This window comes from Tenrec ecaudatus, chromosome 17, assembly GCF_050624435.1.
Source record: "Tenrec ecaudatus isolate mTenEca1 chromosome 17, mTenEca1.hap1, whole genome shotgun sequence".
NCBI lineage: Eukaryota > Metazoa > Chordata > Mammalia > Afrosoricida > Tenrecidae > Tenrec > Tenrec ecaudatus.
Genome location: NC_134546.1, coordinates 58,672,366 through 58,689,989, shown reverse-complemented (window position 1 = coordinate 58,689,989; position 17,624 = coordinate 58,672,366). Strand labels below are relative to the sequence as shown.

At 49.5% G+C, this 17,624-nt stretch overlaps 1 protein-coding gene across 1 annotated transcript in view; it reads left to right on the top strand.

Annotated features, from left to right (window-relative positions):
* The first annotated feature begins 15,523 nt into the window (after positions 1-15,523).
* Positions 15,524-17,624, top strand: part of THSD4 (thrombospondin type 1 domain containing 4) — a 726,614-nt gene continuing 724,513 nt past the window's right edge. Inside the window, exon 1 of the mRNA XM_075535168.1 lies at positions 15,524-15,768. The gene's annotated coding sequence lies outside the window, so the exon portion shown is untranslated. The remainder of the gene's footprint in view (positions 15,769-17,624) is intronic.

Below are 17,624 nucleotides of genomic sequence, written 5' to 3'. Positions count from 1 at the left end.
CAATTACCTTTCTGTCATTAGCTTCTAGCTTAATTTCATTATGGATTGAGAACATGCTTGGCATGATTTTAATTCTTTAACTTCCTTATGGTTGGCTTTATGACCCAGGATATGGATCATCTTGATGAGTATTTCATGTGTCTTTAAAAAGAATGTGTATTTTCTGCTTTTCCCTGGGCCCATCTATAAATGCTGATTAACCTCAGCTGGCTGATGGACTTATTTAGTTCTCCTGTATACTTGTGATTTTCTATTTGTACGATCAATGATTGAGACCGGAGTGCTGAGATCCTCAACCATAATTGTGCATCTACCAGTTTCCCATTTAATTCTGTCAGTTTTTACTTCTTGGATTCTGACCTTCGTTATGAGGCATGAGCGGGCTTTGATAGGCACACGGGGGAAGGAATGAGAAGGTTATGGAACTTTCCCAGCAACCTCTTGAAGCCCCTTTAGATATACACTTTTGGGATTACTGTGCCTTCTTTGTGAATGGACACTTTGATCGTTAGGTAATAATTCTATTTACCCTTGGAAATTCCCCTTGTTCTGAAGTCTAGTTTGTCAGATACTAAAATTACCTTCTTTTGAGTAGTGGTTCGTCCTTTTTACATCTTTTTACTTTGAACATACCTATAATGCATCTGCTCTTTTAAAAATAAGAATTCCTACAGTCTCTGTCTTTTAAGTGGTAGAACAGGCGGATCGGCTCTAAATTGGTTCCCCAAGGCCCCTGTCTTTTAAATTTATATCCTTGCTTAATCGCTACTCCTGTTAAAGTGTGGGCAGGTCCTAACATTGCTTCCAGCCTGTGGATGTCACTTCCTTGATTATGTTACCTGAGACCGTGACTTCCTTCCTGCTAATGGATTCTCCTAAAGTACTCCATCTCCTGCTGGGCTTATGAATGCAGCAGCTCATCCTTTTGACCAGGCTCACATGACAAGGGGTTGAGGGCAGACAGCTCATGCCAGAGAGCCTCAGTCCCGACAGCCCAGAAGGGAATACAATCCTAACAACTACGTGGTGGTCTTGGCACTGACCTTCCTGCCCAGTCAAGCCTTCAGATGAGACCCAAGTTATGGACAGAATCTTCGAGATGCCCTGCCGCCGTGGATCTAGTTAAACCTAAGTAACTTAAATTCCCTTATATTAATGTAAATTTTTCCAAAATATTTCTGTCTCTTTCTCCTACTATTGTTGCACATTTCCCTCTGATATAATTTCTCTTTAATCTGAGGAATGTCTGTACATATTTATTTTAGAGCCAGCCTCGTAACTTTCCTTTATCTAAGAATATCTGTATTTCAAGTTCATTCCTGGAGGACATTGTCCCTTGATGTAGAATTCTGGGTTGACAATTCTTTCCTCCCAGCACTTAAACATTTTATTTTGTTTTGCTTACTTTGCTCCCTGGTCTCTGATGGGAAACCCGCAGTCAATTGAATCATGGTTCTCCTATGTGAAATGCACCATTGTCTATGGCTGCTTTAGGGATATTTTGCCTTTAGTTTTGACAGTTCGATTCGGAAGTGTCTGTGTGTAGATTTCTTTGAATTTATCCTGCGTGGGTTTACTGAGTTTCTTCAATCTGTACATTGTTTTTTTTTAAAATATTTTTATTGGGAACTCTTACATAAACTTCCATTGTTGTATCACATCACGCAGTATTGTGCTATTGCATTGCTACCACAATCAGTTTTAAAACTCTTTCTTCTTATACTCCTTGATATCAGCTCCCCTTTATTCCCTCCCTCCCCAGCCCACCCTATTCCCCCCAGCCCCAGGAACCCTTATTGATTTAATTCTTTGTTTGTTTTTGTCATATCTCACACCATCCACTATCTCCCTTCACATACAATTCTGTTGTTCACTCCCCTTGAGTGGGGTTATACAGTCACCCATGCAGACACCCCAGCCCCCACCCCGGTCCCCTACCCTCAGGGCTGTACTCCTGATGCCTGGGCTTGCAAAGGGATGTAAGGGCAAGGGCGGACAGTCCGATCACCTTATTGCCATCAGCTGAGGATGTCCTCAGAAACGGACTCAGCTGGGTAGCCACAGCCAAGAGACGACTGGACCTCTGCTCCAAGTCTCCAGCCTGCTCCGCATCTCCGGCTAGCAGCCACATCCTCTCGTCTCTCCAGCCTTCAGCTCCCCACTGTCTGCAGCTTACATCTGTCAGCACAAGCGCACTGGATCCGCCTCCATCCTTGCTTATTTTGATAGAAAACTGACGCTGCTTGTTGCCGAACGCCCGGTGGAGAGATCGCGCAGGCGTGCGGCACAGCCAATCAGTATATTTCTGACCTGCTGAATGTGATCAACGTTTCCAGGATTTTTTTTGTCAAGTGCCTTTCCCCACTCATGACTCTAATATTCCTGTTCTGGAAATCATAGACGGAAAGGGAAGAGATTTTCCCACAGTTCCCTGATACGCTTGTTATTATTTTTCAACCCCCGCCCCCCCCCCCCCATTGTTCGGATTAGCATTCCTGTTGATTTCTCTTTAAGTGCATTTCCATTCATTGAATGCTTTTATTCTGGTTCATACACTTCTTGGTTTACTTGGCTTCATCTTTATGTACCTACCCACCCCCCACCCCACCACTGCGCCCCAATACTTTCTTTCCATTTGTTTCAAAAGTGCTTGTTCTTACTTCTTGGAACATGGCTTTAATTTTTTTTTTTTTTGGTCTGACCACTCTACTATCTATGTCTTCTCAGGGTTGGTTTCTGGGGATTGTCTCTTGTCAGTCAAGAAGGTCAGGCTTCTTCAAATGCCAAATCACTTTTGGATGATATCCTGGATGTTTTGAATAGTATTCTATGAAATGCTGGGTCTGCTTTAAATCCTAAGAAAAATTTATTTAGTTATTTATTTAAAGCCAGCAATTGACCAAATTATATTCTGGATGTAAGTCCCAGTCTGTCGCTCTGTCAGTCATTCTCATATCAGTTCTGTTTTCAAGGTGCAATGTGGGTCAGATTCATCCTGTGTGTGCCGCACGTGGCCAACCTTGAACCCTGATCGTGGTTTACCCCGGGGCTCAATCTTCAAAGCCTGTTGTACACCGCACGGCATCAGATTCACACAGGCGTAGCTAGGGCGTGAGCCCGGAAGTTCATTTTAGTCCTGGGTCTACAATTAGAGGCATTTTCCCCAAAGACAAATTCTGAAAAGAAAGAGTTCTCACCAGCACCGCGTCACCGCCCAGTCGTCTACAATACTCTGAAGTGACTCTTCTTGTTAGCCTCCTCCCCTTCCATAATAATGGGGAGAAAGAATGTCCCAAGCGGGTCACAGGAACTCTTGTGATGCTGAGCCTGAGTTCTTGAGATGAGAGTTGCCCTTTAACCATAGATGGAGCATGGAGCACATGGCAGGGTGGGATGAGAGGTCATGCGTTCTTTTAATAGCACATCGCACTTGATGAGTCTGCCAAATTATACAGATCACGAGTCTGGAACCAGATGCGGGTGGCATGCAGGATGGCTCTCAGTGGTTAGAAAGCAAATCCAAATTCACAGCCATCGAGTCAGTGCCGACTCATAGAGACCCCATAGGACAGGACAGAACTGCCCCCGTGAGTTTCCAAGACTGTAACTCTTTATAGAAATCCCTGTCTTTCTCCCTTAGAGGGGCTGTGTTTCAAACTGCTGACCTCCCAACTCGCAGCACAACACACGGCCACTGCATCACCGGGGCTCCTGTCAATCAAGTAGGAGGAGGACATTTGCTAGGGGAAGGTAGCGTGTGTAGTAAGTACCCTGACCAAGGGGGAGGGAAGAATGACTCAAGAGCTCAGGTGTAGGGATGGGTTTAACCTTCCTTGTCAAGGACTTTCCACCACAACGCAGGCCTCGGTTCTGTATTTCCACTCTTCGGGGTCCCCCAAGCCCCAGCACTGTGCCCTCTCTACCACCGCAAGGCTTCACTTCGCCCCTAGTTGTTGTTGACTTTGACTCGTAGACCTGCCATGTGATAGGGCAGAGCTGCTCCCTAGGGGTTGCTTGGTTGTAATCTTGATGGCAGCAGGTCACCAGGCCTTTTCCTCCCAGAGCTGATGGGTGGGCTGGAACCCAAAGCCTTTAGGTTAGCAGACAAACACTTAACCACTGGACCAGAAGGGCTCCTTCAGAACGGGGTAACCTCGTCCCTTCCAGAACAGTAATTGGCGCTTCAGCCAGAGGTTTTTCAAAGGCAAGGGTAGAATTAAGTACGTACCCTGGCAGACCTGCTGGGGGAGATTTTTCAAGCATTCCCTGAATGTGGCTTCTGAGTGAGACAAATAATCTGAGAGGAAATATCAAGCCTTCTGTGGCCTCTCTGACCTAAGAAAGCACTCCTTAATTTGGTCTTTCTAGCCATACACGTCTTTGTAGAGTGATAAGAAATTTCCCCTGATACTTTCCCAGTGCAAAATGACATTTAAAAACGTCATCACGTTTCATTGTGACAACAGTATCTGCCAAAGTCTACAGTAACAACCAATCACAAGTCTTAACGCAACCAACATTTTCTCTCTCTCTTTCACTCGCTCCAACTACAGGTCCAATGAGATTGCAGGGGCACTTGTTCATCACAGATACCTAGAGACTGAAGCAAAAAAAAAAAAAAAAGCAAGACCTTGAATTCTCCAATCCCAGCAGCAGTGGGGAGAGAAGAAACGGAGCCTGAAAGCATCTCTTTGACCATTCCAAGAAGCTTTACCAGCCAAAGGAAGTCACAAGACCACCTTCCGCCGCAAGAGCAGAGGGGTGTTCAATCCTCTCCTGTGTCTACAGGGGAGACAGGAACCCCTATAATGACTCGTGAGCCATTCCTTCAGCAGTTTCATCTCTACAGTTAGAAAACGGACCCTTTATGAAGGCACTTCCCCCATGCAGCTAGTAAAGAGCAGAGCACAGCGTCTAAATGTAAAGCCTGCACAGGTATTTAAGTATAAAACCTGTACACGGAACCCTATCCAGGAGAGGGTTCTTATTAGCTTCAAGGGGACTTCAGAAGTCGACAGGAGTTGGCTCCCAATGAAATCTAAGTGTGTGACAAAGTGTTTCTTTTCTCTCTTCGTGCAATGAGCTGTTTCTTAAAAGAGATCTAAAGAGAAAGAGAGAGAGAAAAAGAGCGAGAGAAAGAAGAAGAAAAGACCTTTTGGTTGACCCTTGACCTCTACTACATATCTGGTCACATGTCAGGGTGGTTTGATTTCTCTCCCGCTGTGTGATATTTTCCACCCCTAGGACTAGGGCGGGGAAAGTGTGCATCTTAAGCTACACGCTTGTTCTTGCTCATGTTTGTTCTCTGCTTGCTCGCATACCCTTCATTCATTCTTGGGAATGTTCCCATGACAACGGAAGCATGGCAGTACAGCCAGCCAGACCACAGGGACAGATCAAGTACACAGCACCAACTGGTCAGCGCGCTGTTCTCACCGAATCAGCCACCACCTCGCAGTCCTTTGCTCCAGGGAGCCCAAGGCAGACAGCACAATCCGTTGGAAATTGAAATTGGCAACCGAGATAAAATCTGTCTGTCATCCAACACCGGAGGTCATTCAATGTCGCGATCAGGGTCAAGGGAAACTCCAGAAAAAAGGAGGCACGCTCCTTGCAGCCACGTCTAAGGACCCGCTGCTGCATCAGATACCCAGAACCAGACACATGTCTGACAGAAAAACAGATCCCTGAAAGCACCGGATATACTGGCTCTGGTTCTGGAACCTGTGGTCTTCCACTGAGCTGAGCTCAAGAGTTGCAGGCGCCTTCACACAGGGGCTCTCTTGTCCAAACTGAATAAATGAACACAAGCAACTGTGTCAGGACGTCTTAGTGACTCCAGGCCCGGACCGTGGGAGTCTTCTCATTAAGCCTTGGTGTGGCATGGGAGTTGTGTAGTAATCCTCTGCATTACAGAGGATCAAAGAGGCAACTTCAAATGCAGCTTGAAATTAAAAAACAAAAACAGAGTCGCATACTTCTCTGTGTATGTCATCGTTTCCCAGATGGGCCCAAAATGAGCCCCATAGTTCAGCAGCTTCTGGGAGAGCCATAGATCTGAGGCCTGGGAGAATCTTCAAAAGATGGTGTGAGGTAGGCGGCCAAGGTCAACTGGCATCACCTGATCCATCAAGACAATGTTCTGTATCCCATTTTGGCAGGTAGTAACGGGGGTCTGAAAAGCTTCCCGGTGGCCATCTAAGGTACAACTGCTGGTCTCTCCCTGTCTGGAAGAAAGAGGAGAGATGAAAACTGGAGCCACATGGAAAGAGCTAGTCTGATGGACCAGGGGCCATAGGAGCACCAATCTCATGACCCTGAGACCAGAACTGGATGGTGCCCAGGTATCACTACCAACTACTTTGAGGCTGATCAAGTTACAAGGGCCTGGATAGAGTGGGAGACAAATATGGAACAAAATTTAAATTCAAAACTTGAAGAGAGACCAAACTTACAGGTCAGATGGAGACTGCTGGAACTCTTGAAAATAACCCTTAGTGACCCTTGAGGGCTGGGAAATGCGCCTCCCTGGTTTAATTTTCAGCCAAATAATAGATGTGTAAGAGGACTTTAGTGAGCTGGGCATACCTTAGAATGAGCAGTCACCTGAGATTAGAAGGGCAGCGTTGTTGCTTTTGGGCCAGCCCGCTTCAATGGCTCCCACCCCCTCCACTTCACCAAAAACGTGGTGCCCTCATCCAGTGACTAGTCCTTACTAACCAGATGGCCAAAGCAAGGAAGTTGGCTGAGGTTCCATTGTGACCCAAACAGTGGATTTTCATTGGCTAATTTTCAGAATGAGATCACCAGACCTTTCTTCCTAGTCTGTATTAGTCTGGAAGCTCTGTTGAAATCCGCCCACCACAAGTGATCCTGTTGGTATTTGCAATACTGGTGGCATACCTTCTAGCACCACCATAGAAACACACGAACCAACACAGCACAACAAATGGACAGACAGATGTTGGTTAAAAACAAAAAAAGTAAAAAAACAAACAAACAAACAAACAACCCAAAACCAAAAGAACAAAAAAGTAGGGCCCGTGAAAAGCTGGACAGTAACGTGCCACAGTGAGGGTGCATTGTCCAGGGGCAACATAAAGGTGAGCCACGCAAGAATAAGCAGAGAACTTGAAAGACCATGTGACTTTGTGACTGGCGCTACGCTTACCTTACACGCAAGCCAGCTGGATCCAGTATTCACTGGATATGCAGGAGCCCCGAGACTTCATAAACATGAATTCATTAACAGGAAAGCTGGCTACTAATGAGGGAAAATTGCCAATGAGGCCAAAGTGACAGCCGTTTCGGGTATAATGTAAGCTGATTAGCTTCAAACGGAGAACCTGTTTCCTATGCTAAGACCTTTAGACCCGTCTGCCAGTTGTCTTGGCGACTGCAGCCCTGGTCCCGAGAAGTACCAGGCAGTGGCGTGTACAGTGGGTGAAGGACAAAACCTTAAGAGTTTCCCAGGAAACACGAGGAAGCAGGCACAGGGCATTCCTTTAGAATGATAGATGCTTTTTAATTTTTAATTTATTTAGTTCTCCTTAATAAAGAATTTGTGGAATGATGTGTTTGTGTTACTTTTTAATAAAAATGACCTAAGAGCGTTTCTTTTCCTTCCAGTGGAAATGCACGGATTTAGTCACGTCAACCTCTGCTGAAATCCTCTTGCCCATCTGATAATGTGCCCCACCGAGGGCCATGGCCTCAGGGGGAGCATCCCCGAGAGCCAGCAGCTTGGCATGGGTTGGACCTCCCAGTGCATGAAACACGATCTCCTTCTGCAGCCGTATGCTTAGACAGGACCTCAAGCTCCTTACTGCCTTGACTCTCAGACCCTGTGTCTCCCCCAAAGGCAGCATCTAGGGTGGTAGGGGCTCTTGGATACTGCTTCAGCTAGTGGTTGATCTGATGGAATGTGCCGGTGCCTTTGTCATTGTGAGGCAGTTGTTGCCCAGGCCTCCAAGGTAGAAGTGGCCTGAATATTAAACACTTGACTGACTACCAGCCATGAGATTGGCAGATAGAACCCTCCAGGTGCCTTGGAAGAAAGGCCTGACAACCTGCTTTTGAAAGGCCTCAACCCTGACAACCCCATGGGGCAGTCCTACTCTGCACACATAGTGGCAAGTGGGGAGGGGGAGGGGTCACCATGAGACAAAATGAACTAGAAGGCAAGTATCGTAGTTACATCATTTCATGTCAACTTGAAGAGATAAAAATGTAGGAGTGGATTTTATCTAATCAATCAGATCATAGCCTGATGTTGACTCCTGTGGGTGTGGTCATTTCAGAAAGAGGGACCGGGGAACCCACCCCCCTGCCTTCACCTTCCAGCTGCCGAGCCACTGTGGGACCCTATGATGCATCCACCACCATTGGATGCACAGGACTTTTCAACCACCGGCCCGTGATCTGCCTGCATTCTGCATCATTGCATGTGGCTGTGTGAGTCTGAAGAGGGACGGATGGACTAGTATTGGATTTGAGTTGGACTGGGCTGGGATGCATTCCTGATATTTAAATACTTTTTGATACAATGCACTTTCTTACACATATGAGTGTCACTGGATTTGCTTCTCTGGTCAACTTGGCCTCACACAGCAGGTAACACCACCACCAAAGGCTCTGTACATCGGAGCCCAGCCTACCTGACCTGTCCCACTTCCCACCTCTCTTTCTCTGAGTCTGCTTTGCAAGTGAGCTTCCTTTTGTCTCGACTGGTCTCTTCCATGCTGCCCGTGTGCACCTAGGTTTACTCTTGGCATTGTCCACAGCCAGCTTGAACGCACAACGGATGAATGACCCCTCGTGTTAGCCATTTGCTCTGTGGAGACCAATTGTCTCCACTGCGTTCATCGTGAGCAGGCAGAGAAAGGGATACCTGTGGGTCTGGGGGCCACCAGCTCCATCTTCTTTCTGGCTCAGCTCCACTCCCCCTGGAGAGTGGCAGCTTCACACTGGAGCGAAGCCTCTCCCACAAGTATTATGACTAGCAAGAGGGGCTCAAGGGAAATAACCTGCATGTCTGGGATTCCAAAAGTTGCCTTGTACCAGGTAACATGAAGTCTCCTATCTCCCCTGGCCAGACATGGGGGTGAGAATGGAGTGAGACCTGAAAGGGAATGTGAACTAGATGACCTGCAGGCTTCCTGCCACTTGATGGGAGAGCTCACAGTGGCAACCAGGGGGAGCCATGTGGTTGATGACATCAGAGTCTCTTGCGTGCTGGGGAGGCCTGTGGGTTCCAGGTCACCTGGGGTGTCAGCTTCCGCCAGGGCCCTGGGGATTCAGGATCCCCGGAGGAGGAAGAGCACCAACTGGATTAGGGAGGGAAGGTCAGAAAGAAGGTTTTGCTAATAGATAACTTTAACTAGTTATCTTTAGCGAGCTTTCAACACCCGCGAAACGTTCACTGGTTCTCCAAGTGTTTTTGATTTTGGTCCCGACTTGCTGACTGTTGGTAGTTGAGCCCATGCTTACCTTGGCTTTACAGACTGTTAGTTTGCAGGCAGGCGTCTTGGAGTTGATTGCTACTCATAGTGATCCCGCGAGACAGAGAAGGCCGGCCCTACCGGAACTTCCTTGGAAGCAGGTCATCAGGCCTTCTTTCTGCCGAGCTGCTGGGTGGTTGAAGCCGTCAGCCCTTCTGTTAGCAGCTGAGTGCTGAGAAAAGGAGAATCGTTGCGCAAGGTGCCTTGCCTGCCCCCGTCTGCCTGCCTTTCCTGGAGCCTCAAGTTAGGAGCCTGGAGGCAGGTCTCTATCCCCTTTCTCGTGGATAGCTAACAAAGCAGGGGAGGATGCTGGTTGTTTCCTTTTCCGAGTGGCGCACCACCTCTGGTTGCAGTTGAGCCGCTAACGGCAAGGTCAGCGGTTTGAAACCACCAGCTGCTCCTCCGGTGTGAGATGAGGCTTTCTATTCTCATAAAGAGATCTGATCTCAGAAATCCACAGGGCAGGTATCCCCTGCCCTATCGGGTCCCTAGAAGTCAGTATTGATTCTCTGGCTGTGAGTTTAGTTTTTTGGGGTTTACCCTCAAACATAACTCTGCTAGCATAAGGATTCAAGGTCAAAGGCATGTGGAAAACAGGGGAGAATTGATACCCTCTCAGGTGACCCTAGTGCTTACTGACGAAAGTGAATGGTCTGTTTTACTCAGATGATTTTTTTCCCAACGAAGTACAGGGGTGCTTGGTCAAAATGAGTTCAACCGACCCAGCGGGGGCTCTGGAGGGCTCACTCGGACCCACTGCAAATGTGGGGTCACAGGGCTTTGGTCCCACTTTGTTTAAATGCATTGCATATTCTCTTTGGGGTCAAGAGACACAGTGCGATCTAGTCTCGTTCGAAACAGAGACATTTTGCAGGCATTTTGTATGATACTAATTATACAATCCATTTAGTGTCTTCACAATTTGCTCTTGTTCTAGCGCCGTATGAGGAGTCCTCGTGGTGTAATGGTTACATGTCACGCTACTAACCACAAGGTCAGCAGTTCGAAGCCACCAGGCCCTCCTCAGGGAAAAGAGGAGGCTCACAGCCTTGGAAACAAATCAGGGCACTTGTGCTGCACCTTGAGCAGGGTTGCTATGAGTCAGAATCCACTCCACAACAGCGACTTTGGTTTGGTAGCTCATATACTCCGGGACCCTGGGAAGTTATTCTTGGCAGGATGCCATTCTTCCGCTCAAACGTTTGCGGGGGTGGGGTGGGCTTTGGGGGTGGTCTGCTTGCTGGCCATTGGCAGACACTGTGCCCCCGGCAGGACATCACAGAGGAATGCTTGAACTCTGAAAAACGTCACCCTAGGTAGAGGGTGACTATGGTAGTTGGTTGAGTTTCCATCAAGCATAGACGCATGGCCAGGGGTGGAGCTAAATCTGTCAATCACGCGGTAGCTAGATACTTCTTTGGGGGTGTGGCCTTTTGTCCGAGAGTGAGGGACTCTGGGAATTGCCCCCCACCCCCTCCTCTCTGCCGCTCTGCCTTCCCACCTGTTGGAAGCCTGCCTGCCTCCAGAGGTGGCCCCCTGACCCTGAGAGCTGCTGGCACCCTGTCGTTTTCCACCAACTTTGGATCCATGTGACTGTCTGCACCCAATGGCCTGTGACCTTTCTGCTTCCTAGTTCACTGGCCTATAGGTACATGAGTCTGAAGAGGGACTGACAGACTAGCAGCAGATTTATAGACTTGAGTTGGTTCGGGCCAGAATGCCTTCTTGATATATAGCTATTTCTTATGTATAGACGAGTCTCACTGTTTTTCCCCCTCTGAATAACCCAGTCTACCACAATGACATAGTGAGGTGCAGTGACAGAAGCCTCCCATAGGGTGACCCAGCACTTTTATCACCCACCCCATTGGGGGTCAACAGAGTCCTGGGGTTGCTATTGGTTAATTGTGCTTCAACACAGGTGTAAAGTAGGAACGCCCTGTTTAGGCAGAGTTGTCACCTGGTGAGGGATGAGGATTTTAATTTTTTGTTGTTATTGTGGGAACTCCCTCTAGGGTCAGTGGGTGGTGGTCACAGGCGAGTAAGTTTCAGGTGGACATTGAAGGCACTTTCTAACAGAGAGCCCCTAGCAGGACGAGGTACTTTATGAGATAGTGAACTCCTCCTCACTACAGATGTGCAGAACAATGACTAACAGCCTGCTCTCCAAGATGCTGTAAAGAGATGGTCCCGAGAGGCCTGGGCCAGATCACCACTGTCCTGATTGTGACCTAAAGAACCTCCTCTATTTTGCTCTCTGAGCCCTGGTGACATAGTGGTTATGTGTTTGGCTGCTAACTGCAAGGTCAGCAGTTCAAGACCACCAGCTGTTCCACAGGAGAAAGACGAGGCTTTCTATTCTCATAAAGAGTTACAGTTGCAGAAACCCACTGGGGATGTTCTGCCCTGCCCTATAGGGTTGCTATTAGCTAGGAATGACTTGATGACAGTGATTTTTTTGAGTCTTTTTTGGATATAACTCTTATATGTGGGAAGCAAACCCTGGCAATTGACTCAGGTTACATAGCAGCTTGGATAAAAATAGAAAAGTAACAATTCTAAAATGTTACAAGGTTGCTGTTGCTGATACCATAAATATTCTTTGAGGGTCATACATGGGGAGCTCTGGGGGTGATGCAGTTCTCAAATGTTGATCAAAAGGTTGGTTGTTCAAGCCCACCCGTTGCTCTGTGGGAGAATACTCTGGCATGCTACTTCTTTCTATAAAGGCTCACACCCTAGCTATCTCTACTCTGTCCTGTAGGGTCATTCTGAGCCCCAAACAACTTGAGGCATATACATAATGTAAGTACTTCTGTTTGAAGCGACACTGCATAGTATATCTTGACTTCAAAGAGAAGGTTCTGTGATATGTAAACAAAGGATGGAGAAAACAATTAGATCAGGTTTGATGTGAATCGGACTGAATTCTTAAGGGTAGTTGTGTTGAAGTCTTTTCTGACTCATGGGAACCCCATGTCTCTCAGAATAGAATGGTGCTCCGTAGGATTTCCAATGGCTGATTTTGGGGGAGTAGATGCCCAAGCCTTTGTGCCTATCTATGTACCTCTGGGGGAACCTGTCACTTTGACTTTTCAATGAACAGTTGTGTTAACCATTTGCACCCACAGGGACTCCACTGGATCAATTTGATCCGTAATTCGTTTCCTTCCGTTATAAAAGGTATTAAGCATTAAGGGAAGAGGGGTAAACAATATAAAAGAATGTGCTACTCCTGCAATCTGTCCATAGGCCTAAAATCAACTCAAAATAAAAAAGTTCTAAAAAGAGAACCACTTCATATTATTTGCTCCAGAGCCTTGTTTCCATCTCACCCCTCCTGACAAGAGAACATGCTACAGGAAGTCGTCCCAGACACCATCGACATAGGAATCGTTCCAACAAGTATCCAGATACTGCCACACATCTCTCAGCTTTAACAAAGCAAACAGTGCCACGAAGTCAGTTCTGACTCATGGGCCCGAGCAGAATCGCTTCTGTAGGCTTCTGAGACTGAGACTTCACAGGAGTGGAAAGCCTGCCATGGTGCGCTGGTGGTGGTGATGGAGGGCGGGGTGAGGGGTTAACAACTGCTGACTTTGACGCTTGCCACCCACTATGCCACCAGGGCTCCTCAGTTAGTCAGCATGGCTCATCTGGTTTTCTGATGAGACTTTTTTCATCTTCTTGACCTTACTGTGAGCTTCTTTGAGGCAGGCAGGGTTTTCTGCATTTCACCTTTATCTCCTTTGCGCCAAGGCTAAACTTGGTACAGAATACATGTCTCTTAAATGAATCAGTAACCAATCCAGTTTGAAAAAGGCTCATTCGTTCCGAATGGCTTCAACTGGTCAGACCTTCCTGGAGCGGGCCCTGCTGGGGTTACGGGCTACATACTGGGCAGCCAGCCACCAGCGACCCTGGGGGAGAAAGTGGAAGCTTTTTACTCCTGAGTTACAGCCTCAGAACCCCCCAAGGGCCATTCTACCCTCTCTAGAGTCGCTCTAAGTCAGAATCCAGTCTAGAATGGCAATGAGTTTTTATTTGGTGGCAGCTGGTAGTTTGTTGGTGTCTCTGACCCATGGCGCCCCCATGGACATTGAAAGGCTGCAGCACCCACCCCAGCGCCTTCCCCACCATTGGCAGCTACATCTGCTTCACCTGGATCCATGTGGCATGTGACACTCCGGAGTTGCTGAAGTCCATTCACACCAGGTGTCTCTAATCAACATCTGTTTGATCAAGTGTTATCCCATCCTATCTGAGGTGCTTTGGATCAGTCAGAACTAGCTCGGCCCAGGCTCCTGGCCAGTAACTGGCAAAGGCAACACTGGTTCTCTTTCTTTGTGTCTAATCTCTTGGGTTGCCATCTTCCCTTTTGTTAGATTTCCTCCCCAGGGGCGATGTTCCCCAATTGCTCTCCATTCAGTTTCCACAAAGCACACTGTACCCACCGTGGTACGCCCTGGCCCTAAGGCAGGGAGCTGGTGTACTGCCACCACCGTCCTTGTCACAGGTGAGCGAGCACCTGCACGGGCTTTCCAAACAACTCCTGAAGGCGGCGGTGAGGAACAAACAGGCTGACGCAGATGTAGGGACACCATCTGTGGCTGGAAGAAACCTCTGGTGGCGCAGTTGTTAGGTCAGTGGTTCAAACCCACCAGCCTTCTGTAAAGATTCACAATCCTGGAAAGCCTATAAAGTAGTTCTTTACTCTTGCCAAGGGTCAGAATCAGTGTGAAGGCAACAAGAGGTCAGCAGGTTACCTGGGTCTGGGCACTCTTCAAATGCATAAGGTCCCTCTACTGGGCGAGTGAAGGCCCGTTCTCACAGTCATTCGATTTCCTAAGAGCTCTTAAACACTTGGGTTTGCGTGTAAAGAATGTGGGAGTCAAGAAGCTGGGCTCTAGGAAATTTCCTGCATAACTTGGGTCAAGTCCTTTTCGAAACAAAATTTCCCCTGAGTAAAAAGAGGCCGTTAGATATAAAGATCGCAGTTTGCTGTGACTAATCATTGACAGCAGCAAGAAATGTCTTTTAATACAACACTACCATGAATAAGACCAGAACTGGGAGTTATAGTGGTGCAGGGGGTGAAGCATTGGGCTGCTTACCTCAAGGGCAGCAGTTTGAACTCCGCAGACACTCTGAAAGAAAGATAGGTTCCTGTCAAGATTCACAGCCTCAGAGACCCTAGGGAGGAGGCCAGGGTCGCCGTGTGTCAGGATCAAGGTGCTAGCAGTGGGTAAGACCAGAATAAAGGCTAAATTGCTCAGTCTGCCAGGGAGTGGGGTTTCTCTCTCCTCACGCTGTGAGCATCCTCAGGCTCCTGCATTTGCGTTCAAGGAAGGGTAGTGGATGTGACTGGGGGCATGTGTCCTTTTCTGCCACCCTTAAGTCACTGGCTTCTCTGCCTTGGTACAACATTCCTGCTTCAACCTCAGACCTGTTCGGTTGCAGCATAAACTAAGGAGCCCCAAACTCACTGCCATCGAGTCATGTCAACTCATAGTGACCCCATAGGACAGGGTGAAACTGCCCCCGGTGGATTTCCAAGACTGTAACTCTTTATGGGAGTAGAAAGCCCCGTCTTCCTCCCACAGAACGGCTGGTGGTTTTGACCTTGCAGTTATCTGCATAACCACTACACCACCAGGGTTCCAAAACACAAGGGTGCCCATGTCGCTGCTGCTTCTCAATCCTGCAGTGACTATCCGCCAGTGGGGCCCTGAGTCCTGTGGAATGCAGGATCGTCCACCCTGGGGGCGCAGCCTGCTCGGCTGCCCGCCAGGGTCCTATCCTGGGCCCCTCTCCCCATCAGAGTCCCCTTCCTCCCGCCCCCATCGCCTCTCTCTAGAAGGCTCTTCACATGGCACCCAGGGAGCAGTCCTGTCCATCCCGGCTGGAGTCCAGAGGTGAAATAGGGGGCGGCCCTTCCCGCGGCGACCGCCAGGGGGCGGTCGGGGCGGCCGCGCTGACAGCGGGGGGCCGCGAGGGGGGCAGGAGGAGGGGCGCGGGGAGCGGGAACCCGGGCGTCCGGATCGCGAACTCCGAGCCCAGCTCTCCGTGCGCGCCCGAGCCGCTGCTGCCCAGCGCGGCCCGACGAGGAGCCCGGAGGAGCGGAGCCGGTGCGCGCGCGGGCAGGCGGGCGGGCGCAGGACGGCGGCGGCGGCCGTCCATGCGGCGGCGCTCGGGGCTGCCCGGTGCCCGGAACCACGCGGGGCGGAGGCTAGGCGCCCGCCGGCTCCTCCGTGACGCCGACCGCCAGGTGAGCACAGCCCGCCGCGCGCCGCGCCTCTGGGGCTCCGCTGGACGGCGGGCGGGCGGGCGCGGGGCGCAGGGGGTGTGCCCGAGGCGCGCGGGGGGCGCCTGCTCCGGGCTGGGCAGCCAGGGCGCGCGCCCAGCCCATGTGGACGGTGGGTACCGGCTCTCGTCCACGTCCCCCTGGGGGGTCTGGCCCCGGCCTGGCCTCCACCCTCACTCGGCGCGCGCCCCACCTCTGCAGCCCAGCCCGGCGACACTCCGGCGCGGCCGTCCTCGCGCTCCCCCGTGGGCCCCGCACCCCCGCCGCGTGGACTCGGGTCGAATCTGGGGCGGCGCATGGAGCCCCGGCCGGGGTCACGGCCACGCCGTTTTTCTCCAAAGTCGAGCGTCCGTCTCTGCCCAGCGTCAGCCTCCCGGCGCCCTGGACTCTGGGGTGGAAGGCTGCTGGCTCCCGGCCGGACGCTGCCCACTCGCAGCGCGCCTACCTGCAGCCCCTTAGCGCATCTTGGAGATGTAGCGGTCTGCACGTCATGTGCTTCGTTTTCTTCTTTGAAATAACTTTCTTTAGCCCTGACTGGGGAAGGGGATTTCAGTGTGTTCTGAGGCCCTCGCAGCCCAGTCAGTAGGTCTGGCGAGTTATCTAAGCAGCCGGTACCGAGCACCGCGCCCACAGCTGCCAGTACTCTCAATTAAAGGTGCGTGCTTGCGTCTCTTCCTGTCTCTCCCTGGAGATCCCCAAGCGTGCAGCAAGTTAAAAACAAAAACCCCAATTCACTGCCCATTCCAACTCATAGAGACCCTATAGAATATAGTAGAAATGCCCCTATGGGTTTCCAAGGCCCTAAATCTTTTCGGGAATAGAAAGCCTCATCTTTCTCCTGCGGAGCGGCTGACGGTTTCTAACTGCCGAACTTGTACTTAGCAGTCCAATATGTATCCCATGATGCCACCAGAGCGCCTTAAAACCAAGACGAAACTCACTGCCACTGGGTGGATGCAGACTCCGGTTGAGGCTATGGGACAGGTAGACCTGCCCCTCTGAATTGCTGAAAAGGCAGCTGTCTGTTAACCTGAAGTCTCGGGTAACCTTTTACAGGAGTAGGAGCTACTGGTGGTTTTGAACTGCTGACCTTGCAGTTAGCAGTCCACTGTGTAACCACTGGGCCACCAGAGTCCCTATGTGGTTCTAAATCAGGAAAGCTATTCTTTAGGGCTGTATCCTTTCCCCATACTTATTCAATCTCTCTGTGTGTATTCCATTTAAAAACACACAAAACAAAACAACAAATTCACTGCCATTGAGTCCATTCTGACTCACAGTGACCCTATAGGACAGGGTAGAACTGCCCCTGTTGGTTTCCCAGACTGTAACTCTTTACAGGACTAGAAAGCCTTGTGTTTTCTCCTGTGGAGCTGGCTGGTGGTTTTGAACTGCTAGCCTCGTGGTTAATAGCCTAACATGTAACTATGACGCCACCAGGGCGCCGAATTCAATCTGTATACCTAGCAAACAATCAGAGACACAAGATTACATGGAGAAGAATGTGGTATCAAGATTAAGGAAGAATCCTTAACAATCCTTGGGACTTCCAGGCAGTAAAGTGTCATTCTGAAGCCAGGGATATGGGTAGCTGAAGCAATTCTTGGGTGCCTGATGAAAGTGGAAGTGAGAGATCTAAAAACCCCAGAAGAAATTCAGGAGTCATCTTGTCCAAACCTCATTTGACGACGTGAAGGCACCCACAGAAAAGTTCAATGATTTTCGAAGTTCACACAACTTGTTCAACCTGTTTATTTACGTCTTCGGCTTTAGGAGGTGGTGGTGGTGGTGGGCTCAGTAGGGCCTCATAGGTCTAAGCA